Genomic DNA, 26,317 nt, shown 5'->3' with positions numbered 1-26,317 from the left:
TCCCCGGGGTGTCTCTTCCCCCAGCCCACGCCGCTCCCTTTCTGGGTCTTTTTCGGGGTCTCCATCTCTGATCTAATGTCGTCTCTCTGTCTCCCTTGGTTTGTCCCTCTTGGTCTCGGCATCTCCCTCTGACTTTATCTCTTGGTCTCTGTGTTTCTCTGAGTCCCTCCCATCCCTGTCCAGAGACACATGGGCTGGCGGTCACCACCTCACATCTGAGCAGCAGCCATGGGCCCAGAGTGTGCCCGCCCCCACCCCAGGGGTCTCCTCGCAGCCCAGGACGGGGTGAGGCAGCCAAGAACAAAGGCACATGGCAGGGCAGCTGCCTGCCCAGGGCCACACAGCAGAGAGGACTTGGAGCCAGGAAGGGCCCATTGGCTCAGATGGGGCCACCCACAGAGGAGCCAGGAGTGGATGGAGAGGCCAAAGACTGAGCTGGCAGCCTGGGCCTGGCCTGCCCCAACTTGTGTCTAACCCCAGGCAGGTGCCTTCCCTCTGGGCCCATTTCCCCATTGGAGCTCTGCGGCTTGCTGTTCCCTCAGGGCCTTTACCATTGCTGTTCCCTCTGCCTGGGATGCTCTTCCCCAGATCCACAGTGGCTGACTCATCCCTGCATTAAGCTGCAGCTGAAATGCCACCATCCCCAGAGAAGCCCTCCCTGAGACCCCAGCAGAGGTAGCAACTACCACTCTCCACCCTGGGACTCAGCCGCACTCTCATTGCCGTGCTTGTCACTGGCTGACTTCTCTTATTCATTTATAAATGACTATAGGTAGGATCACCTGGTCGTTAAGAAAGTCACCACACACCAGCTGTGCGATCTTGGGCAAGTTACTTCACCTCTCTGGGCCTTTATTTCCTCAACAGTAAAATGAACATAAAGTCATCAAAGCCTATCTTAGGATGTTATTGGAAAGATCAAATGAACCGAAATGAGCCAAACCGAAAGTGCAGATGCTCCTCAATTATAATGGGATCATGTCCCCCTAAACCCATCATAAATCAAAAATATAGTAAGTTGAAAATGCATTTCATCCACCTAACCTACAGAACATCATAGCTCAGCCAAGCCTACCTTAAATGTGCTCAGAACACTTCCATTACTGGCCTACAGGTGGGCAAAATCATCTAACACAAAGCCTATTTTATAATGACGTGTTGAATATCTCATGTAACTCATTGAATATTGTACAGAAAGTGAAAAACAGAATGATTGCCTGGGGATTCCAAGTAGGGTTTCTCCTGGGTGTGTACCACTTTCTCAACATCCTAAATTCAAAAAATCCTAAATCGAACCATCGTAAGTCAGGGATTATCTGTACTTTGGATTGTACTTGACCCAAGGGAGTGCTCAGTAAATATCTAATGAGTAAGTGACAGATTGAATCCTTCCTCCTGTAGGGGAAGGAGGGGCAGTGGCCTGGGATGAGAGAGACCCTGGGCAACTGCTAATGAGGCTCCCTCCCCCAACAGGGCCCAGGCCTGGAAGGAGAGGCACTGAGCCAGATGCAGCTCACCCGGCAGCCCATGGAACCCAAGGCCTGGCCCGCCTTCCACAAGATAAAATGGAGACACTTCTCCCGTCCTGTTATCTGAGCCGGAGATGCGGCCAAAGCGGCCATCCCTTCAGAGCCCTTCCAAGGCTGTTATCGCAGACAGAGCACGCATCACCCACCAGGAATTTGGGGCCCAGTGCCTGGCTGAGACATGGTTGGAGGAAGTTTCAGGCTGATAAGGTCTAGACAGAATGATCACAGTGGGCAGCAAAGTTATTTACATCAGTGACAGTCTCACTAGCTCCCTGGGCACTGAGGCGCCAGGGCCAGCAGGCATGAGGCTCACTTGTCCCACCTGTGCAGCCTGGATTGGGAAGAGAAGGCTTGCTGAGCTTCCTGGATCTGCATCCTCACTGGGTAGCCTTGGGAAGGCCGCCTGCGCCTCTCTGAGCCTCAGTTCTGACATCTGGAAAATGAGAGTAACAATAATAATAACTCCATGCAATAATATAGGTTTAGGAGCCTGGGCTCTGGGACCCAATGGCTCTGATTTAAATCCACGTTCTCCCTGTATGACCTTCAGCAGGTCGCTTCACCCCTCTGCCCTCCGTGTCCTAGCCTATAAAATAGTGCTTGCCTTACAGGATTGTTTTGAAGTTAAGATGCTTACATCAGTGTCTGGTATATCATAAGTCCTCCATTAAATGTTTGTTGTTAATTACAAACAACATAAACTAACTTGAGCTGTTTGGATGAGAAGAAATTTGTGATCACAGGGTCTCTGGAAACCAAGCTTCGGGGAGAAAGACCCAGCAACAGGGTCCAAAATCTTACTGCCCACCTGGGTGCAGATAGTGCGACAGCTGCCCGCTCCTTGAATGGTGGGCCCAGGACTCCCTGCCAGGACTTCTCCCCAGCTCCCTCCAAGGGTCGCAGTGCCTCTCCTTCCCCAGCAGTGGGTACAGCCCTGAGCCTGCTTAGTCATCTCTCCCGCCTCCCATTTAACAGCAGCTGCAGACACAGTAGGGGCAGTGTGGGTCTCCCATCTGGCCCCAGCTGTAAGACAGACTAGGAAAGTCAGTGTCCAGGCCCACCAAGACCCTCAAGGCGGAGAATTCCACACAATGGGAAAGATATCTAGACAGAGGCCCACCTCCGCCAGGGGACAGCGCCACCTGCCATCCTGCTGCCCAACAAAGACCTAGGACAGCACACCCGCTCCCAGGCTTTAGAACAAGACTTCTCAGACCTGGCAGTGCATTTGAATCACCTGGGGAATTTCTCTCTTTTTTTTTGGAAATACCACTGTCTAGACACTACCCCAGAACAATTAAACCCCAGTCTCCAGAGGGTGGAGTTGGGCATCAGTACTTTTTTTTTCTTTTGTTATCCCCAGTAGGTTGTAAGATGCTGCCAGATTTGAAAAATACCACTTGGGGGACCTCCCTCTGGCCTTCCTCTTCCAGCTTTTTCCCTCCCCAGAGTGAAAAGTCTAAGAGAACAAGGAGATGTGCCCTCCAGGAGTCCCTGATACCCCCCTACTCCTTTCCAGATCATATTCCAGTGCCTGAAAGTCCCTGCTTAAATGGTCCTGACCCCCAAGGCCTGCACAAGTCTCCTCCCATCTTCCTTCCTCCCAAGAGTGGACTGCACACCAGTCTACACACTCCAGGCCCAGGCCCGAGGGCAGCTGCTGGCAGGTAGCATGAGCAGAGCATGGACATGTGGGCACACAGTCACTCCTGGGAGCCGAGTTCAGGCTCTCTCTTGTCTGGATCCCCACTGCCTCCCTAGCCCTTCACCCACCTACACCCCGTCCTTACATCCCAGAGCCCTACTCTTCACCCAATGAAAAACTGATTTCTTCTCTTACACCAAGAACTTCCCCGGCTCTCTGCCTTTCCATCCCACTATGAATGCTGTTCCACCTACCCAGATCCTTCCTACCGTGTGGCAGAAACCCTCATCGGCCCCCACCATTCATGTAAGAAACATTACTATAGAAATTTTAGATGGCTTTCTGGCTGAAGATTTCACTCCCAGCCTCCCTGGCAGCCAGGTGGGACTACAAACATGTTGTGCTGTTGAATGGGGGCAGAGTAATGCGGACAATTTCGGGCTCATGACCTTAAAGGAAAAGATGAGTCTTATCCTTCCTTTTCCTTCCTGCTGGCTGGAAACAGCCACTTTGTATTACCAGGTGAGAGTCACACTTGCATGGAAGGAGTCCCTGGGCAGCAGAGGAGCACCTCACCTGGCCTGTACCTTCACATAAGTCTTTTATATCCTTGCTGTAACTAGCAGCCTAACCTACACCCAACTAATAACCATCCCTCCTACTTCAATATCGAGCTCAAATGCTCTACTAAGAAGTTGTAGATAGACAAGCTGTGTTCTCTAGTCTCCCACCAAAGCTCATGACTCAGAGCCTTCCAAGAAGACTTGTGCAGTATACATCTTTGGTTTCTGCCCATCCCTGTCCCCTGCTCCAGCTGCCAGCCCTTGAGCTCCTCTGCAGGGCCTTCTTGGCTCCATTCTGGGTTGATGTTGTTCATTCGGTTGATGTGGTATGGCCCACTGGGGAATCGCCTCCCCAGTCACGGTGGTTGGCTCAGGGAAGGATATGTGGCCCTAGTGAGGGGCATCTGTATGTAAGACAGATTGTGCCTGCCCTGGAGCCAGGGGAGGGAGCGCCCTTTCTGCCCTATTGCTCAGCTGGGGGTGTAAGCCAGTAGCTTGGAGACTACCTCTTAGGGGAACTTGCTGAGAATGAAACCAGCTCAGAGGTAAGGGCTGAGAGGAGGAGGAGGGGAAGGAGAAAGAGGCTTTCTGATGGCATGATGTTTAAGCACCTGGTTATAGCTCGGCCTGAAGCCATCTTGCCCTTGGATCTTTCAGTTACAGGAGTCGATAAATGCTCTTTGGGGCTTCAGCCAATTTGAGTTGGGTTTTGTTTTTGAGTTGGTTGAGGCTACAGCCAATTTGAGTTGGGGTTTCTTGTACCTGAGATTTGGTGTGCTCACTTCTATCCTCCAAGAGCCTTGGCTAATAGAATTCATCTCCCTGAGACAACATTACCCACCAAGTTCAGCACCTGCACTTCCCAGGCCCCTTTGAACACTGGTGTTTGTCATTGAGGTTCCATTTTTTATGATGTCTAGGCTCTCTCCAAAGGTGGTTTGCCTTAAATAAAGGGGGGCAGTGATTGTGATGAAAAATAAACTCATGTCTGTTAACCATATACTGTGAACTAAGCATTTTAACAGGCACCTTACATGGATTAGTTCATTTAATCCTCTACACAATTCTAGAGGTACTAGATATTTCCCCCATTTTACAAAGAAACTGAGGCTCAGCAGCATAGCTAGGGCCACCACCCGGAGCAGCCCAATTCCAGAGTCAGCACGTGTTTCCCTGCCCTTCCAGAGGAAGAGAGAGAACATCATAGTGAGATGGTGGGGAGCTGGGGTGTGCAGACAAGGACTGGGTGACCCCTTGGCAGAGTGGCAAAAAGGGCTGAAGTACATGGAATAGGGTGTCTGGGGAGAGGAGTGGGGGAGAGGCATTACAACTTTTATTCCACTCTGGGATTTCTCTGCACTTTCCCAAGCAGTCTACTTATTCCAGGAAAGCCGCCTGGCCTCACAACTCCCGTCTGGGAGTGGTCAGCCCCTACCTCCTATGGCCCGGCTCGCTCGTGACTCATCCTGGCCCACTCCTTCGCCTGGTGTGATGAAATTGGGCCCAGCCTTGCTGTTGAGGCCAACTCTCCAGGCAGGGGGAAGGGTGAGGAGGCAGGGTGCTGGTCTCAGAGGCTGGGATCTCCCCAGCAGGCTGGAAAAATAGGCTGAGCAGCCTCAGAGCCCCTTCCCCACTGCAGCCACCCAGAGAGGGAAGAGACTTGCCTAAGGCCACACTGTGAAACCCTAAGGGGCTGAAGGGGGCCCACAGGACAGCAAAGGCAGCCCAGAGACAGGGGGCCTGATCCCAGAAAGGCTCTTGCCCACTCTCAACCTCAGTTTCCCCATTTGTGAAATGAGAGACTGGCTCTGATTTTAATACCTAAGTTAGAAACTACATATAATAAAACATTCAATATTGGGAGAGTCTGTCTTCCCAAGAGAAACTCTTCCAACAGCTTTTGTTTTTGTTTTTGTTTTTTTGGTGGGGTTTTTTGTTTGTTTGTTTGTTTTATGTTTTGTTTTGTTTTGTTTTGAGACAGAGTCTTGCTCTGTCGCCCAGGCTAGAGTTCTGTGGAGTGATCTCAGCTCACTGCAACCTCCACCTCCCAGGTTCAAGCGATTCTCCTGCCTCAGCCTCCCAAGCAGCTAGGATTACGCTACCACACCCATCTACATTCTGTATTTTTAGTAGAGACGGGGGTTTCACCATGTTGGCCAGGCTGGTCTCGAACTCCTGACCTCAAGTGATCTGCCCACCTCTGCCTCCCAAAGTTCTGGGATTACAGGCATGAGCCGTTGCACCTAGCCCCAACTGCTTTTGTTTTATACATATACATGAATGTATGTATGTATGCCTGCCCACAGTTTCTAATAAACATTTTCTATCATGAGATATATTATGGTCATTTTTCTACATCAATAACAGATATCTTTAGAATCACTGTCAACAGCTGTGCAGTATTCTATCAGAATTAGCTTAGACTGTGCAGTCTAATTCTAACCAATAGAGGAATGACACAGCAGTAGGGGCTACCTGCGTTAGGGATAAGAACCCCTTCCCCTCCCTTGTGTGCTCTTGCCATTGCTCCATCTGCAAGATGCACCCTTCTACAGAAGTAAAATTGCCTTGCTGAGAAAATTCATGTTCAAGTGCTATTTCTTTTGCAGCACTGAAAGTTTATTTCTAACACCTGTAATGCCAGCTACTTGGTAGGCTGAGGTGGGACAGTGCAGTGAGCCAGGATTGACCCCTGATCTCCAGTCTGGGAGACAGAGTGAGACCCTGCTCCTAAATACATATATAGAGATATATATTTTCGAGCATTTGTCTATTTCCAAGAAGTTGCAAGAACAAAGGGCATGTTTACATGTATTTTCTTTCTTTTAAATGTTCAACCATTTGTGCATATTCTTTATTCCTTTTCACTATGGAGGTGTCCATCTTGGTCATAGTAACTGATAGGCATTTTTTTTTTTATAGTAGGAATGCTGACCTATTGTCTGCCAAGCACATGCTGCAGACTCCCTTTAGTTTAGCTTTGGTTATGTACTTTTTTACACATAGAATTTTAAGAATTTGATGTAGACAGACCTACCAGTATTTTTCTTTGTGGTCTATGGTTTTGAGGTTGTGCTTGGAAAGCCTTCCTCTATTCCAAGATAGAAATAGAATAGTAAACTACGTATATTCTATTCCAGTTCTTTTTTTCATCCATCCATCCAGCCTTCATTTATTGCTGCCCTTAAATCTAACCCCGAGCCCCTCTGGCTGCCCTTCCCCTGCAGCTGATGGCTGGTCCTCCAGCAGGCTGCCTTGTTATGGGGCAAGAATTTCCAGTTATACCTGGAAACCTCCCCTTCTAGGTATGTGGAAAAAGGAAACACGTCTCTGTTTAAATAACAGACTTTGGCTTCTGAGGCTGCAAGTAACCTCTGGTTACCTGGCAGGACTTGATCCAACCAGTCTTGGGTATAGATGGGTTTCGGATAATGAGGGTTATGGTAGCCATGAAGATATATCACTCAGATCTCCACATATCTCTGCAGCATAGGTCACTGACTGCTCCTCCACACCCACCATCACATTTACGCTGAGGCCACTGTGAGCTGCTCCCAACCAACGACAAAGCACAGAGCTAGGAATGGGAATGCAGCAACATCCCAGAGAGACCCAGTACTCCTTGCAGTCACCTGCTGGAAAAGTTCCCAAGGCCCCCTCATCATCTTGGCTGAAGCTTTTTGGAACTGCATCACATTCCAAGACTTCTCCTCCCCAGTCCTTCTTCCCCACCTCCCAGCACAAGTGTCAGAACTGTGCTGCCCTCTGAATCTCTCTCTGCCTTCTCCTGCTCCCTCCCTGCAAAATGTACCTTGTGCATCTAATCCTGTCTCGCTTGGCAAAATCACTCTGGGCTTCTTCACAGACCCAAACTATCCAGTGATAGAAATGGTAACTGAAATTGTCACTGCATTATACTGTTTGTAAAGCTCAGACACAGCTGCCTCTCTTGCATGTCCTCCACCTGCTGAATGTTAAACATTGAGTGTCCCCACTTCACAGATAACAAAACTGAGACAGCTCAGAGACAGTTGAGCTTGGGTCCCCCCAGGGAGCATAAGTGAGTCACACAGCCCCGTGGAGTCCCAGGCTTTTCTGTCTAGGCCTCTCAGTCCAGAGCCTCTGCCTGGGGCCGTGGCCCAGCAGCCTTTGTGTTTCCTCATCTGGCCCTAAGGCCCTGGGGCCGCACTGGGCCACTGGAATGCCAGGAAAGACAGAGCCTGGAACCCCCTTCCTCGGGTGGAAAGAGCCCAGGTCCCCCTGCCCCAGCTGAACCCAGAGGAAGGAGCCAGGAACTGAGCTATGGGGTGGGAGGGCAACACCTTCTCTTCTTGAGCAACTCTGGATGTTGAGAGAAAAGTCGTCCTCGCACAGAGAGGTGACTCCCTTGTGGGTTCTGGCCCCACCCTCCGGTCCTCTTGGCCTATCTGCTCCTCCTCAGCCAAAACCTCAAGGCTGCTCTTCTCCAGGCTGAGTCACCCCAGTTGCTCTAGTACCCTGGGGCCAATTCAGCCGTCCCTCTTCCAGGACTATTCCAGGGACTGAGCACAGGTCCTTAGGGTGGTCTGTATGGCCCATAGAGAACTTTCACTTTCCACATTCCAGCCCTTAGACTTCAGGCCGTGTGACCTAAGCTGGCAGTAGTTATCTGGGGTGACGTATTAAGCTGCCAACACACTGACTGCAGGGTCCCTTGACCTCCTAGCTGAAGGTCCAGAGCTGCTTGGCCATGGACAGGCCTGCCCCTCTATCCTGAGTATCTGCACTGAGTTGCCCTCTGGTCTCTTCCCGTCCTTCCGGCTTTCCCCCAGGTGCTTCAACCCCTCCTTTCTCCAGGCCTCTTCACCAGGGCCCTGATAAGGGAGCAGGTGGGAGACCCACATCCTCTGGACCACACTGGCCAGCTGGCCAAACCCCTGGAAGTAGAGAAGACCCCCGCAAGATGTGCCTTGATCATTCATTTCCATCTGTCAGCCCTGGCCTCCTGATATGTTCAGGACATGGGCCCAGTCTCGGCTCCACACCCCTGATCTCCACTCACCCTGACCCCCAGAAGGAACGTAGCCTCAGTGTCCGTCCAGCCATCTGTGCAGCCATCCGCCCACGCAGGGATGACATAGCACGTGGTTACCAGGTCAGAGTCTGGAGCCAGGCTGCCTGGGTTTGAAGCCCAGCTCTGCTGCTTAGTAGCCATGGGACCTGGGAGAAGTTGCCCCTCTGTGTCTGAGGGTCCCGACTATAAAATAACTGCCTACCTCAGCATGCTGTTGTGAGGACTGAGTTATATGGAAAGTGCTTAGGAAGTGGCTTGCATGTGGTAAGTGCTCAATAAGTATTAGCTAATATTACTCAGCAAACCTTTCCAGGGTACCCACTCTATGCCAGACACTGTGCATCCCACCAGGGCTCTGGCCATGAGTAGGGCTGACTCGCCCCTGACCGCATGGAGCTCACATTCCAATGGGAGACAGATATAAATCCAACAACCTCACACCCACACAGTAAGAAGCGCCTTGAGGCTGCAGGGGAGGTGCTGCGGACAGTGGTCAGCTGGAGCCCGGCTGCCTGGCTGTGTGCTCAGACTCGGGAGGCTCCTAACCACTTGGGCTTCCTGTCCTCTTCCATAAAATAAGAAGAGCAGCTCCTACATCGCCAGGCTTCAGGAAAGGCTCCACGAGCTAACCAGTGGGAAGGACCAGACAGCGCCTGGCACACAGGAAGTGCTCAAGGACAGTTAAGTGGGCTCTGGGAAAGGGATCCTGAAGCTGAGGAGTCCATTGAAGGGAGAGTTGAAGGGAAGAGGAGATGGCAGGGTCAGGCCTCACAGGGGAGCCTGTGGTCATGGGAAGAAGCTCTATGTTTGTTCTGAGAGCAGCGGGAAGCCACTGGAGGCAGCTGGTGCAAGAGTCCAGGTGGGAGATGATGGGATTCAGACAGGACTGGTGGCATAGGGGCAATGGTCGGGTTGGAGAGATACTGTGGGGAGAGGACACAGACTGGTGTGATGCTGGGAGCCAGGGAGAGGGTGGGGCAGACACACACACACACACACACACACACACACACACACACACACACACACACACACACAGAGGTTTCTGGCCCAGGAGGTGTGACTGATGAGTTGGGAAAGGGTGCCAGTCTGGACTTTCTGCTGCAAGTCACAGCACACTTGACTCAAAGAGGCTAAGTCAAGAAGGGAACTATTGACTTCAGTACTGACAGAGTACAGGGGTGAACTTCAAGCACAGCTTGATCCAGGCTTTCAAATATGTTACCAGGAGCAAATTTCCCCCCGCTTGTCCCTCAACTCATAACCCTTCAAGTCCAGCTAGAATACAACACTAGTGCACTGGTCTTAAGGTTCTCCCCAATTGGAGGGACTCAATACAGGTGCCCAGGCCTGAACCAGTCACTGCAGCGGGGATAGGCTGCACTGATTGGCTCCGCCCACGTCATATGTATGCCCAGCGGCCTGAGCGGGTGGGAGGAATCGCCACGTGGAAACTGAGGGCTGTTCCCAGATGCTGGAGAGTGATCCACCAATGGCCCCAATAGGGCGGGTAAATTTGCAGCCTTGAGTTTCAGGTCGATTTCTTGGACATTAAATTCAGACACTGTCAGACATGTATTTAGCACACATTTTTAAAATATGTTCTCTCTAAAGTTTTCAACAGACACAAGGGGACTTCGTCAAGCTCCTCAGTGATTGGTTCTCAAGTCGTGGAAGCCCCCGTGATCTCGCCAATCAGAATCCAGAGATACGCAGAAATACCCAGATCTCATAGGGTCATTGGCTCCCGCTAGGCTGCGAACCGGAGGCCAGCACACGGCGAGGGTCTGATGGAAAAGCAAGTCGCCTGCGGTTGGTGACTAATAATAAAACAAGCAGGTTACACCCATTGCAAAAATGTTAGCCAGCAGGAGAGAATGTGACAGGAGCCCAGGGGCTGATTCGGGTTATGTGCAAACACCAGAAAGGGGTCCTGTGAAAAGCTCGGGCTTCTTGACCCAGAAATCCTCTCTGGGGCCCCTTCCCAGTCACACTAACTCCCGGAGCTTCCTTAAAAGTGTTCCCACTTCTGTGTGCATCCCCAATCTGTTCAGTTAGGGCTGTTTTTGAACTTGATAAAAAGAGACTCATACTTTAAGTGTTCTCATTGCACTGAGGAGATGAAATGCATCCATCAGTGCCTACAGGTGGTCTTCATTCCTTTTCAGTGCCGTGTTCTACTGACCAGCTCTTGCATACTGAATGATTCTCTGTCTATGGATATTTAGATTGCTTTCTGGTTTTTGTCTTGTTTTGTTTTTCCTATTACAAATAATGCTGATATAACCACCTTAAGTCCGTCTCCCTGTGACATTTGTACGAGTCCTTTAGGGCAGACATACAGCTAGGTCATGGGGCATGCACATATTCAGGCTCATCAGCTCATGCCAAATAATTGCTGCAGAGTGTTTGTGCCCATGTGTATTTCCACCAGTTGCTGCCAAGCGTGCCACCTCCTTACCAACTCTTGTGTGCCCATGTAGTAGGTGTGAAATGGTACCTTGGTGTGGTTTTAGTCCACATGTCCCTTGTTACTAATGAGGATGAACATCTTGCCATGCTCATCATCCATCTGCATTTTCTCTTTTGTGAAATTTCTGCTCACGGCTTTTGCCCCTTAAAACATTGCTTTCTTCTTTGCAATCACTAATTTCTAAAGCACAATCTGGCCCTGTGACTCCCTGCTTTTAAGCCCTCCATGGCTCCCTGTGGGCCTCAGAGTCAAGCCCATATTTGGCAGCCTGGCCGGCAAGGCCCTAAAGTGGTTTGGCTCCAGTCTGCGTCTCCGTTTTCAATGGGAGCTGTTTCCTGTTTCTGTTCACAGTCTCCCCTCCCCCCGACTCCTGCTTCCTCCGCTGGCTTGCCCACTCCCCACTCTCTGCAACCTCCTAGCTCCTGCTTGTGCTGTGCCACCTGCCAGGAGCACCCTGCCCCTCCCCCGGGGTGCCACATTCTTTCCTGGCTCCTTCTTTCTCAGCCTTCAGGTCTTAACTGAAACGTCACCTCCTCCCGGGAGCTCTCCTGGTTCACTCTCATCCCCTGGACAGCATAACCACAGCACCTGGGAGCACCTGTCTTGGGGCACTACTCTTGTGCCATTAATGTCAGCGGGTTCATCAGGCTTTGCCGCTGGATGGCAAGCTCCCTGAGGGCCAAGATCATGACTGTTTTGTTTACACTTCTATTCCTGGTAGCTGGGAGTGTGGCTGCACAGAGCCAGCTCTCTAAAACTCTCAGTGGAAGGGCAGGAAGGAGGAAAGCATGGGCTGGAGGAGTGGGGGTTGTTAAAGAAGAGTGGCTACGCCAACACAAACTCTATGAGGGACCCAGGGACTTCTGGGAACCCACCTTAGGGTGGAGAAGGGAGAGCACTGGATTCGGAAGCAGGGAGCCAGTCCTGCCTCCACTACTGGCAAGCTGAGCTCTCTGGACCAGTCTCTTGCTCTCTCTGCCTCAGTTTCCTCATCTAACAGAGGGTGACCCCTGGCCTCCTCCATCACAAACAGTGCCCCTAGATGGCCAGCCTGAGGTTTCCCCCATAATTCCAGGCCTAGGGAGCAGGCAGACCCCAGACCAGACAAAGGGGCCTTGTTCGCCGGGCTCTCTGGAGGAAACTTCCCCTCACAGCTTGGCTCCTGCTGAACAAAACCATATGCCAACATGTGGGAGGAGGGGCAGGTGGGCGGCCGGCATCCCAGCATCCCAGCACCCTTCTCAATGTCTGGGCTCCTGCCCAGAATGCCAGATGCCACGGACTTCGAGGAGAACTCCCTTCCACCCCTGCCCCAACCCCGGCTGCACCAGGCCCTCATCTGAGCCCCTCGTAGGGCTGCAGGAGCCAGGCAAAGCATACCCGCTTCCTGTCTCACGCACGGCTCATGCCAATCCGCCAGGCAGGCCCTGCTTTCAGGTCCGTTTTACAGATGAGAAATGAAGGATGCTTGCAAGTGGTGGTGTAAGCCCTTGGGCTCAGCCAGGAGGGGCAAAGGCAGCCTGACCCCATGGCACGGCCACCCCCAAGGCTCCTGCCTGAGACCACAGTGTCCTCCAAAGCTCACAGCAAGTGCCAAATCCCATACTGACCTCCCTCTAGAAGACTGGGCACAGTGCAACCTCTCTGCAGCAAGCCCAAGAATGGGCAGGGAGAGATGTCACCATACGGCCTGCCAGACGACTTCAAGGAAGGAGCGGCTCTCAACCCCACGGCCAACTTCACGCAGCCGAAATCAGCTGCATGCTCCTCCAGGCTCCCGCTACCACCTGCATCCCTTTGCAGAGACTTCAGTCTCCATCCTGCCACTCACGGGGTGTGTGACGTGGAGCAAGGAACTCCTTCCCCTCACCTTTGTGTTGTCACCTGTGAAATACGAACAAGGGTGGCGGGAGGATGGACAAGCTGAGGCTCCACACCACTGGAACTGCAGAAGAGGCAAGAAATACAGAAAATAACAACTGTGGACAAAGAAGGGAAACCACCGGAATGTTTATCCGCCAGTGGGAGTTTCGGATGATGCGACCATTGTAGGAAACCGTTTGGCGGCAGCGACCAAAACAGAGCATATGTGCGTGCTGTGACCCAGAAATCTCCCTCCTCAGTTTCCACTCAGGAGAGCGTGTGTCCTCCAGGCAGGAGGTGCAAACAAGAAGATCCCCAGCAGGACTGGCCACAGCTCCCCAAACCGGAAGCCACTCCCCACCCACTGACAGTGGAGATGGGCAGGTGCGTCATGGGGCTGCCACACAATTGAATACCCGCAATTCACAACTACTCACAGCAAGGTAGATGTAGCTCACAGACACAGCTCAGAGCCAAAGAAATTAGACACAAAGGAACATACATGTATGGCATACACACTTTGTTCATTTTGTGTGAAGTTCCAGAACAGGCAACCCTCATCTATGCTGTTAAAAGTCAGAAGCAGGGGCCTGGCATGGTGGCTCACGCCTGTAATCTCAGCACTTTGGGAGGCCAAGGCAGGTGGATCACGAGGTCAGGAGATCAAGACCAGCCTGGCCAAGATGGTGAAACACTGTCTCTACTAAAAATACAAAAAAATTTAGCTGGACTTGGTGGCGGCTGCCTGTAATCCCAGCTACTCAGGAGGCTGAGGCAGGAGAATCACTGAGCCTGGGAGGCAGAGGTTGTAGTGAACCGAGATGGCACCACTGCACTCCAGCCTGGGTGACAGAGCGAGACTCCATCTCAAAAAAGAAAGGAAAAAAAGTTATGAGCAGGTACCCTTGCGGTGGTTGTGCCTGGAAGGGGGGCACAAAGGGGACTGGGGGGCACTGGTCAAGTTCTGTTTCTTGATCTGTGTGTCAGTTCCACAAGTATGTTCAGTTTGTGAAAAGCCAGTGTGCACACACTTATGATACAGGCGTCAGTAGCTAATGAAAGATAGGGTTGTGGTGCACTGTTCCCCCGGGTATGTTTGTTTTGTTCTTGGTCTCTAAAGGCATGGCTAGGGTAGTTCAGTGCCGACGACATCCTGCCCATCGTCCTTCAGCTGGTGCTGAAGGTCACCTGCAGCCTCATGGTTGGCTCCTGCACACACAGATGACTTCTCACCTACACCACTGGTTGCAAGAGCTCATCTGGCCCACGTTGACAGGGCAGCCCAGGCATGTCCTGAGTTAGTGCCTCCAGGAGCCCTTCTCAAGCAGTGGGGAGCGGGGCAGGAGGTCTCTTGCTGGGACAATTCTGAGCTGTGCTCTGCACTGTCCCTTTTGATCCTGGCTGGACTGAGCTCCAGCGGCTCCCAGTGATGACATTCATTAACATGCCTTTTCTTATTTAGAGACAGGATCTCACTCTGCCCCTAGGCTGGAGTGCAGTGGCGCAATCATAGCTCACTGCCACCTCAAATTCCTGGCCTCAAGCGATCTTCCTGCTTTGGCCTCCCAAAGTGCTGGGATCACAGGCATGGCCACTGTGCCAGGCCTAACACACCCTTTGTGGGCTTTCCCTGCCTCACACCCTCACTGTGTTCTCTGGAATAAGCTCCCAAATAATCTACTTGCACCCAAATCCTTGCCCCAGGTCTTCTTTCATGTCCCCAGATGTTAAGACAAGAGGGATTGTTCATATCTGGGAATCAGGAGGTGGGAATGCCAGTCTCCGAAGGAATCAGAACATACCACAGGGCCTTGGACAGGTCACCAGCCTTGCCTGAGCCTCTTGCAGGAGAATGAGGTGTTGAGGGAGCCCTTTCCTTTTGCAGGAATTAGTGGCCAGGACCCAAAGTTCAGGACAAAGAAGCAACCAGATGCCCACATTCTAAAGAGAGATAGCAGCCCTTGCCAGCACCCCAAGATCCTCTCCTCAGCCAGCCCTATCAGCTTAAATATGCAGACATCCAGGAAGAGAAGGGGAGCTCAGAAATCACCAGGCTTGAGAACTGTTGCTATGGGGCAGGAGCGGCACTTCCCTTCCTGCTCCAAAAAAAGCCAAAGTAAAGCCCAAAGCCCAATCTCCAGGAGAATGAGGGCACCTGCAAGGCAGGGAGATGGGCATCCCATCTCAGCCTGGGTGTCATCTCATGCAGCAGACCAGCAGTGCTGTCCTGGGCCCATCGGCACAGGGAGAGGGGAATTGGAGAGAGCCGCAGGAAAAGGAGGGGTGGCAGGGTTGGTCCCATGAGTTTCTGCAAGTTAAATGTCACCACAATAGGGAGTCTGGCATGGGCTGTCTCCCTGGTTCTGCACCATAAAGGTATACCCGGCCATGGGGGGACCACAGTAGGAGGGGACCCTGATGGGAGTAGGAACTGAGCTGGTGGGATGGGGTCTAGCCGGAGCCAAATGCAGAGGGGGCCTCTCCCAATAGCACTTCTGGAAGAATCACAAAAGCTCTGGTGGACAAAGGCCATACCAAAGGCATTGTTGGCGTTGATGACTGGTCAGTGCAGCCAGGAGACTACAGAGACAGAGATTGGCCAGTGGAGTCAAACTTGGCCTCCTCCCCACTGTCTCCAGCCTCAGGGAAAGACAGGCCCCACCCTCCCCACCCCATCCCTGGTGCCTCAGTCTGCATCCATCCAAACCCAGTGGGGAGTGGAGAGCATGGAATTTGACAGAGTCTGATCAGGATTTTCAATCTGAGTGTACTGGGATGTCCCAGAGATAGAGATTAGGGCACACCAGAGTCCATAGAGCCCGGGGGACAGCACCGATAGAGGGAAAAGAGAATTATTTCCCTTTGTCCTCCCAGAGAGTTCAGGCTGCCCCCAAAACTGGTGCTGCTTGGATTGGGAAGCTGCCCTGCATGAAGAAGGAATGAGAGGGGAGCCAGGAATGTGGGGTTATGGGGAAGGGGAGTCTGGCTAAGGCACAGCCACAGGAGCCCCCCACTTACCCACCCACCAGGATGGCCGCTCTCCAGACTAAGGGTAGTCTCCATCACCCTCAGTGACTATGTCCAAGTGGCCGCTGGCCTCATGCCCAGGATCATTAACTCCCCTCCCCAGAGGACCCCCAGCTCATCCCCACCAGGGCCCAGGAAGCTTCACCCCACAGTCCTGGCCAAGCTCTTGGTCTTGGTGCCTAGTCCAGCTCAGATGGCTGAGCTGGTGAGCATGGCCAAGGGCTGGGTGGGGAGCAGGGTGGAGGTGGTTGAGCAATAGGAGGTCGTAAGTTTGAGAAAAGGAAAGCACAGGCCAGCCTCATGCAGAGACACAGACGCAGCACCCTAGGGTACAAACACTAACAAACCCAGGGCAGCCACTTCTGAAGGCAATTCATCACCCGCCAGCAGGAGGTATCCAGGAAGGCAAGTTTGCCTTAACCCTAGAAGAGCAAGGCATTTGGTTTACCAAGGTAAAGGAGGAAAGTGATATAATCACCTCAGTAGAGACAGGGAAATGGGTATAATAAAAGCAACACCAGGCCGGGCGCGGTGTTGTAATCCCAGCACTTTGGGAGGCCAAGGCAAACGGATCACCTGAGGTCAGGAGTTCGAGACCAACCTGGCCAACATGGCAAAACCCGTCTCTACTAAAAATACAAAGATTAGCTGGGTGAGGTGGCAGGCGTCTGTAATCCCAGCTACTTAGGAGGCTGAGGCAGGAGAATCGCTTGAGCCTGGGAGGTGGAGACTGTAGTGAGCTGCGATTGTGCCACTGCACTCCAGCCTGGGTGACAGAGTGAAACCCCATCTCAAAAAAAAAAAAAAAAAAAAAACAAAAAAACAGAAGGCAACACCTTACAAGCTAGGAGTGGAAAGAACTGCCTTAATATCATAAAGTATATTTAAATATTTCATTTTCTACAGAAAATTAAAGATAGGGCCAGATGAGTGTGCAGGTCCTATTTCAAGATCAGTTTGCTCTTGCAGGCAAGTGTCCCTCAACACCTCTCATGCCAGGCCCATCACACAGAAATAGCAAGGAGTCCGCCCTGGTGGAACGAAATGTACCTGTCCTGCCTCAACAAGGCCTTGTCTTGTTACAAAGATGGCCGCCCCTGGGGTTGGGGAGCAAGGTAGAGCTGACTCAGTGCCACAAGCCAGCTTCCCGGCCTGCCTTTCCCTTCCTCAGTGAACATCTGCCACTTTTCTTTAAAAGCTGTGGTAAAATACACATAACATAAAATTTAGCATCATAACCATTTTTAAATGTACATTTCAGTGGCATGAAGTACATTCACATGGCCATGCAACCATCACCACCATCAGGCTCCAGAACATTTTCCCCTTCTCAGACTGAAACTCTGTCCCCATTAAACACTGACTCCTGTTGCCCCTTCCCCAGCCCCTGGCACTCACACTCACCATTCTACTTTCTGACTCCATGAATTTGACTCCTCTAGGGAGCTCACCTAAGTGGAATTCTACAGTACTTGTTCTTTTGTGACTTGGATTATTCCACTGAGCATAATGTCCTCAAAGCTCATCCATGTTGCAGCATGGGTCAGAATTTCCTTCCTTTTTAAGGCTGAATAATATTCCATTGGATGAATAGACCATATATTTTCTTTATCCATTCATCTGTCGATGGGCACTTGAGGTGCTTCCGTTTTTTGCTGTTGTAATGCTGCTGTGAACATAGGGGAACCAATATCTATTCAAGTTCCTGCTTGCAATTATTTCAAACCATAGGAACACTGGCTCCTCTCACTAGCTCAGACACTGGGATTGGGGAGATTTGCTGCAGAAGGACTGCTTTCAGTCCTTCTGAGGCTTGTTTTTAAGAAGGGGAGGGATGTGGGTGGGCAGCAGAGTCAGGGGCTGCATTTGTTGGCATCATCCACATGTGCAGCCTCAGCTTACCTTCACAGCAACCCTGATCTGGGCCACAGAAGCATTTTGCTTACCCAGGATACTTTAAAACTCAGGACAGTTCAAGACTCTGTATTTTTTGCTTTCTGTATTGAAAAGCCAGTGGGTCTGGTTTGGCCTGCATTCCCACAGCTGGAGCCACATGGTGGTCCCTTAGCCAGGGCCTGGCCTGCCACTCCCTGCCCTTCCTTGGACTCCTCCATGCTAAGCAGAGGGCCAGATACTGCTGGCCATCCTGGACTCGTTCTCCCTCTCTTGGAGACCCTGTGAGCAATGGAGCTCTTGAGCCTTTAGCTGAGGCTAGGGGAGTGGAGGCCATCGTCTTTCCATTTTTACAGCTGAGGAAACTGAGGCAGAGAGGTTAAGGAAGTGGCTGAGTCAGGACTTGAACCCAGGACTCTCAGGCTACAAGCAGACACCAAATGAAAACCTGGCTGTGGAAGCTGGGACTGGATGCTCAGAGACAAATGTACTGACTCATCCTCAGGCCCTCACCTGCATCCCAAACTGCTCTCTAGTTTGCATCCCAGACTGTAGCCAGGAAGGGTCTTCTGGAGGCATGCACCTGCCTACATTATTCCCCTGCCCAGAAGCCTTCCTGGGCCCCCCGCCCACCCACCTTCTGGATGGAGTCTGAATGCATCAGCCTGGCCTTTAAGGTCCCTGTGAGCAGGCTCAGCTGCTCTGCCTCCCCATTTCCCAACATCTGCCCCTCCAGCCAGACCACACCATCCATACCTCTGCCTTTGCAAATACTCTTCCCTCTGCCTTGGTGCCCTGCACTCACTCTTTCTCCTGGTAAACTCCTACTCACCCTCCAGAGCTCAGTTTAGGCCTTGCCCTCTGCCCTAAGCTTCCTCCATTAGATGTATTCCTACTCCCCTTCTCCTATGAGACTGAGCTCTGCAAGGGCAAGGACCATGTCTGAATCAGGCCTGAGCCCCCATGCCCAACCCAGAGCCTGGCACAAAGTGGGACAAATTGAATCAATAAATGGATAAAGGGAGGGATGGAGGAAGGGAAGGATGAGAAGAGATGGGTGGGTGGAGGAAGGCAGGAATGGATGGATACAGGGAGGAAGGGCTGGATAGAGAGAGGGATAGAAGGAAGAATGGATGCAGGACTGGAAGGAGGGAGAGAAGAATAGCTGGATGAAGGGAGAGAGGGAGAAATGGATAGATGATGGGTTGAAAGAAGGAAGGATGACTTGACGGAAGGAGGGCGGGAGGGATGGAGGGAAAAGGGGATGGATGGATGGATGGATACAGGGAGGGAGGGAGAAAGAGATGAAGAGAGGAAGGAAGGCGGGCACAGAGGGAGATATAGAAGGATGGATGGATGCGGAAACAGAGAGAGGGAGAGATAGATGGAGGGATGGGATAAGAGGGATTTCCTTACCCCAGTGTGTGGTGAGGCCTTTGGGGAGGCAATTAAGTCTTCATCTGACCCAGGGGTCCTCCTTGAAGCCTAGCACAGAGGTGGGTACACAGCAGGAGCTGCGTGGAGTGAGGGGTAGCTGGAGCAGGGGTGCGCTGGAAGTGTCACTGGGAGTGGAGAGCGGACTGAGTGATAGTGGTGACTAGCCTAAGGCAGGGGCTGGGGTCCAGGGAGGAGTGGCCAGCCATCAAGAATGAAAAGATGGGGGTCATGGGGACTGGAGCTGTGCTTGGGTGTTCTAACAGACAGAGGGGAAGGGAGCATGTGGGATTGAGAGAAATGTCCAGATACCAGTGGAAAAAGCCAGAGGATAAGGCAAAACCTTGGGGACAGGAAAGTGAAGCCAGCCAGGAAGGAAGCCAAGAGAAAGGGGTGGGGATGGAGTAAAGGGGTGGGGAGGGGGGAAAGGGGTGGGGAAGCCCAGGAGGAGCCCAGGCCACAAGGGGCTGCAGAGAGGGCATTCAGTCAGAGTTCCTTCGCTTCCCTTAGGCCTCCTCTTCCATCCTGTTCTGCCCTTGGGGTCAAACAAATGATTGCAGAGAAAGGATGAAGGAGGTGAGGCATGGGCAAAATAGTTGTTATTTGCAGCTCCAGGGCAGTAAGGCTGTCTGCCAGCAGAAGCAGCCAAGGGTCCTGTTAACAGAGATGCAACGTGCAGAAAGTGGGAGAGGGGTGGCTACTGGCAGACTCCTCCACCCCAGCCTGTTGTGGCACCCCAGCCTCTGTTTGGCCCTCTTTCCCACCCCTGCTTCAGCTCCACCTTCAGCACCCGCTCCCCAGCCCTGCCTTGCCTCCCTGCCCAGACCTGGGGTTCAGAGTCACCTTCTGCGTGGCACACCTCAGGGTCTTGCACCCCATCCGGGTTCTCTCTGTGATTACTCTGACCCAGTGGCAGACATAGCATATTGGACACTCAGAGCAGGTCACTTTTACAAAGTTGCTCTTGGTAATAATCACAAAATGAAAATACCGTATGGATGAACTAAAATGTGCACTAACCAAGCAAAACCATTTCACTCTGCATTTGTTTCAGTGTTTTAAATGTTAAACCCAAATAAAAACTTCATGTGGGCACAGAGAAAGAACTGAAATAACTCAACTTTTGTTTCTTCGTCTTTCTTTTTCTTTTTTTTTTTTTTTTTTTTTTTTTTGAGACGGAGTTTTGCTCTTTTTGCTCAGGCTGGAATGCCGTGGCTTGATCTTGGCTCACCGCAACCTCTGCCTCCCAGGTTCAAGCAATTCTCCTGCCTCAGACTCCCGACTAGTTGCAGGCATGCGCCACCACACCAGGCTAATTTTGTATTTTTAGTAGAGATGGGGTTTCCCCATGTTGGTCAGGCTGGTCTCAAACTCCCAACCTCAGGTGATCTACCCACCTCGGCCTCCCAAAGCGCTGGGATTACAGGCGTGAGCCACCACACCCACCCATGTTTCTTTGTCTTTCTATTCACTGCACAGTCGCTGATGATTTCAAACCCACTGCCTAAATACAAGAGTAGGTAGCACCACCAGGAACTAGAGACACAAGTTGTACATTAAGCCGCTCAAATGATCCTAAATCACCACAAACAGACTCTCCAAACACATGCTTGTCATTGAATGGGCATGTTTCGGGACTGACTGCATAATCGAGTTCTCCAGGTTTATTAAAACAAAAGTCGGCTGGGCGCAGTGGCCCACGCCTGTAATCCCAGCACTCTGAGAGACCGAGGTGGGAGGATCACCTGAGGTCAGAAGTTCGAGACCAGCCTGACTAACATGGAGAAACCCTGTCTCTCCTAAAAACTACAAAATTAGCTGGGCGTGGTGGAGCATGTCTGTAATTCCAGCTACTTGGGAGGCTGAGGCAGGAGACTAGCTTGAACCCGGGAGGCGGAGGTTTCGGTGAGCCGAGATCATGCCGTTGCACTCCAACCTGGGTAACAAGAGTGAAACTCTATCTCAAAAAAAAAAAAAAAGTCACCAGAATATGCTAATGTGAGCATGCACATATGGTAGTAAAACTTAACAGTATCTACAGCAATCGTTTAGCACAAGGAGCAATATTCTATCATTCACCTTGTTTTAGATTTTTTAGAGTATGGTGATAATAAAAAGCAACCTGGCTTTTGGCCGGGTTCATTACTGATTCAAATCATGAGCAGTCAATGCACCCCTTACTGACCGTCGCAGGACAGACAGTTCCCACTTCTCGCCTTAGTCTGCCACACCCCTGGCACTTCATTAGCTGTGAGGAAGGGTCCTGCCCGACGCCCCCAGGCCTAACCCTCTGACCTAACCCACAGATCCTGTGGCTGAAGACTGTTTCATATACGCTGGCCCCCACCTGGAGACACCAGACCACCTCGGTCCTCACCCTGACTGTGTCCCGCCTGGGCAACCACCACCCCTGGTCTGAGTAGTGGCAGGGCTGGCCCGAGGAGGAAGTCTCTGGGGATGAGGACATTTCTGGCTCTGCCCTGTGACTCCAGGAGGACATTCGTCAGGGTCCCTCTCACTTTCCCAGCCCAGATGGCTGTGAGTCCACCCGTCACAGATGTGCCCCAGCAGCCAAGCCTCATACCAGCAGGGACACCGTGCCCGGCAGGCAGCCTGGGCCAGCCCGTGCCTGCCCACCAGACTGGTGACCCTAATCCTGTGTGCAGACAGGACCAGCCCGAAACCCTCCCTTGCACAAAAGGCCTTTGTTCTGCTGCCCTTCCTCCCTGCCCCCCATGGCTGCCTTTTCTTCAGCCAGGGAGGAAGGAAGCTCCCTGCCGAGCACACCACCTCCAGGCCCGGTGCCAGCCGTCCCTTCCCATCCTCATCCCTGTCTGCAGCTGAGAAGAAACCAGGAAGGCCAGGCGTGGGCTCTGTGTCAAGCCTGAGAGGGTTTGCTCCCGCTAGCTTCGCGAGTCTGGGCTTGCTCCTGCCTCTCTGCAAGCCTACTTCTTGGACATAGAGGTGTCCTCCTTCCTGGAACAGATTTGAGCACAATAGGAGATCACATCTCCCTCCCTCCTTGCTGTGTCTCCGGCTCCCTAAGCCCCATCCAGACTCCAGGCCCTGACCCTCACCAAGCCCCGAGCCAGAGCCCTCCTCCCCGTGTGGCTGGCCCCGATGACACGGGCCCTGATCACGAGGAACATTGAATTCTTACCCAATTTATTTTTCTTCCCAACCAGCAGTTCTCAAATATGTTGCTGTCAGGATCCCTTTACTAGGATCGCTGGATTTACTACACAAATAAAAGCACAGAATGCCCAGTTCAATTTGAATTTCAGATAAATAACAAATAATTTTTTTTAGAACAACTACATCCCAAATATTTATTGCACAGGACACACTTCCATTTTATCTGGCAAGCATATTCTCCATACTCTTAAAAATTACTGAGGACTTCAAAGAGCTGTAGTTCATGTGAGTTATGAAAACTGATATTTACTGTATTCGAAACTAAGATGAATTATTAGAATATTTATCAGTCTGTTTTTAAAAGTAATAAACAATACGTGTTCACATAAAGCGTTTTTATGAAAAAGCTACATTTTTCAAAACAAAGAAATCAGTGGGAAAAGTGGTGTTTTGCACTTTTGCAAATCCTTTTAATGTCTGACTTAATTGAAGACAGCTGGATTTTCATAGCTGTTTCTTCATTCAGTTCGTTGCGATATGTGGTTTTCATTGAACTATGTGAACAAAATCTGGCCTTGCACAGATATGCAGTTAGAAAAGGGAGGAGCATTTTAATAGACTTTTCAGATCGTTATGAATATTTTTCTTTGCTATAACACCAAAACTCAACAAGTGTTAATTTCTTAAACTTTATTCATGATGCAGAATTTGGAACCATATGAAGAGCTTTTCATACTTGGCTACACAAAAATCCATCTGTCTATCTTTTTTGTTTGTTGTTGTTGTTGTTGTTGTTTTGAGACCAGGTCTCACTCTGTCACCCAGGTAGGGATGCAGTGGCGCAATCTCGGCTCACTGCAACCTCTGCCGCCCAGGCTCAAGTGATTCTCCTGCCTCAGACTCCCGAGTAACTGGGATTACAGGCGCGTGCCACTCCCGCCAGCTAATTTTTGAATTTTTAGTAGAGATGGGATTTCACCATGTTGGCCAGGCTGGTCTTGAAATCCTGACCTCAAATGATCTATCTGCCTTGTCCTCCCAAAAATTCTGGGATTACAAGTGTGAGCCACTGCGCCTGGAGTTTTGTTTTGTTTTTTAAGATGGAGTCTCACTCTGTCACCCAGGCTGGAGTGCAATGGCACGATCTCAGCTCACTGCAGCCCCCACCTCCTGGGTGCAGGAGATTCTTGTGCCTCAGTCTCCCAAGTAGCTGGGACTACAGGTGCGCACCATCATGCCTGGCTAATTTTTGTATTTTTAGTAAAGATGGGGTTTCACCATATTGTCCAGGCTGGTCTTGAACTCCTGACCTCAAGTGATCCACCTGCCTGGGCCTCCCAAAGTGCTGGGATTACAGGAGTGCGCCACCATGCCCAGCCTGTCTATCTTGTTCTTTGAATGGCTTTTTTTTCCACTTTCTGACAAATGGTAACAACATGTGTTGATCATTTAAAGAATATTGGTTCACTCACCTTCCAAATGTTGACATATCTTATTATTCAATAAGTAAACATCACAGTTTGCTGATATTCCTGCCAATCTCATCAGAAAAGTCTGTAAGTATTGGCTTCTGGTGCTGGTACAAGTTTTTGTTTGTTTTTTTGTTTTGACACAAGGTCTCGCTCTGTCACCCAGGCTGGAGCGCAGTGGCCCAATCGCTGCAGGCATGCACGCCACCACGCCCAGCTAGTTTTTATATTTTTAGTAGAGACGGGGTCTTGTGATGCTGCCCAGTCTGGTCTCGAACTCCTGGACTCAGGCAATCCTCCCAAAGTCCTGGGATTACAGGTGTGAGCCACTATACCTGGCCAGTTTTCTAACATTCTAATTTTCACTTGAAAGCTGGAATCTTTTCACTGGCAACAATTCCTGTCAATTGCTTTCCTTGAAGTGACAGCTCACTTTGATCATTTTTAAGAAAATATCTGCCGCATTGCCAAGTTTGAATAACCATAGCTTGCAATTTTTATGGAAGCCTAGGGTTCTATAAAAACGTGGCTAGTTGGGCTGACAACTCAAACATCTCACGTGTGTCTTTTTTCTGAAAACCATCGCACTTGGGCTTGCTTTATGTGCACTTCCCACTTTGTCACAAAGAATATTCAGAAGATATGCACTCAAGGGTCAGGCTCAACACCTCTGCTAGTCTGTGAGCTTAGCAAGGACGTGGCCCAGGTGTGCTGGTGAAGACTCTAGGGGCCGCCAACCGATGCACCATGGCCCAGACTGTGCTTTTCTCCTCATCTTCTGCATTATTTGAGCAAATGTCAGCAAGGGAAAGGGGCTAATGATATCTTAGGATCATTATGAAAACCATTTGACCCTGTGGATCTTCTTTTTTTTTTTTTTTTTGAGACGGAGTCTCGCTCTGTCGCCCAGGCTAGAGTGCAGTGGCCGGATCTCAGCTCACTGCAAGCTCCGCCTCCCGGGTTCCCGCCATTCTCCTGGCTCAGCCTCCCGAGTAGCTGGGACTACAGGCGCCCACAACCTCGCCCGGCTAGTTTTTTGTATTTTTAGTAGAGACGGGGTTTCACCTTGTTAGCCAGTATGGTCTCGATCTCCTGACCTTGTGATCTGCCCGCCTCGGCCTCCCAAAGTGCTGGGATTACAGGCGTGAGCCACCGCGCCCGGCCCTGACCCTGTGGATCTTCTAAGAGAGCCTTGGGATTCCTGGGGGTCTGTGGACCACACTTGGAGAAGCTCTGTGTTGCACGGATTTATTTGTGCCTCTGCCACTGGACTGTTGGCCCCACAAAGGTCAGGGTCTTTGTCCCGCATTTCCTGCTGTGGCCCAGCCCCTTAAACAGTTGCCTGCCTCTCCTTGGAACACAGAATGGACAATCAGGTCTTCTCCTCCCTGCCCAGAGAGACCCACGGTCATGAGTTTTGGTGTCTATGCTTCCAGGCATTTTTCTATGGGTTTCTATGCATGGTTACTCCTCCAGGAAATAAATGACATTAATGCAAGACATACTTGCTGAGTGCTGACTATGCACATAGGGGCCCCAGCAGGCAATAAGGCACACAGATCTCTGCTGGCCTGGGGCTGACCTCTGTGTGGGGAGGCCACCAGCAGGCCCGTCAGTAAGCCAACATGCAGAAGGTCAACTGGTGACACGGGAAGCAGGGGGAAGCTGGGCAGGGCTGGCACGAGGGGAGGGTAAATATGAGACAAGTCAGGCAAGGCCTCCCTGAGAAGGTGATAGGTAAGCAAAGAACTGCATAAAATGAGAGAGCGAATCATGGGGATACTTACTGAAAGAACAGCAAGTGCAAAGGCCCTGAGGCAGGAACACGCTGGCTCCCTGTCCTGGCCAACGGCTCCTGGGATTCATTCCACACTCCAGAGACATTCCCGAGCACTGGCCATGTGCCCAGTGCTGCCGGAGACCCTCACGGAGCTCATTCCAGGGAGAGCAGAAAAGGAATAAAAACAAATAGGAACAAACACAGCTGTGTCCAGAAGTGGCAAGTGAAAAAAAAAAAATACAATGGGGAAAAAGAAGAGGGAGTAGCAGGATGGCTGTTTTTAAAACAGGGGCCAGGGGAGGCTTCTCTGAGGAGGGGACATAAGGAAGAGGTGGGGGAGCTCTGCTGGCTTCATTCCCATTTCACAGATAGGGAAACTGAGCTTCCAGAGCTCTCCAGCCTACCCAAAGGCACACAGCTGTGCAGGACGGAGTCAGGAGAGGACTGAAGTCT

The 26,317-nt window shown here is 51.2% G+C and overlaps 1 long non-coding RNA gene across 1 annotated transcript; it reads right to left on the bottom strand.

Moving 5' to 3' along the window:
- Positions 1-12,991: 12,991 nt before the first annotated feature.
- Positions 12,992-19,781, bottom strand: LOC126949198 (uncharacterized). Its single transcript, XR_007723620.1, has 3 exons — positions 19,463-19,781; positions 17,558-17,822; positions 12,992-13,147 (listed from the first exon to the last, which is right to left on the bottom strand). It is a non-coding gene; the product is annotated as an uncharacterized LOC126949198 (long non-coding RNA).
- Positions 19,782-26,317: the final 6,536 nt, after the last annotated feature.

The sequence above is a fragment of the Macaca thibetana genome, chromosome 2 (assembly GCF_024542745.1).
Source record: "Macaca thibetana thibetana isolate TM-01 chromosome 2, ASM2454274v1, whole genome shotgun sequence".
Lineage (NCBI taxonomy): Eukaryota > Metazoa > Chordata > Mammalia > Primates > Cercopithecidae > Macaca > Macaca thibetana.
The sequence above is the reverse complement of the archived record's forward strand: the minus strand, read 5'-3'. Positions and strand labels throughout refer to the sequence as shown.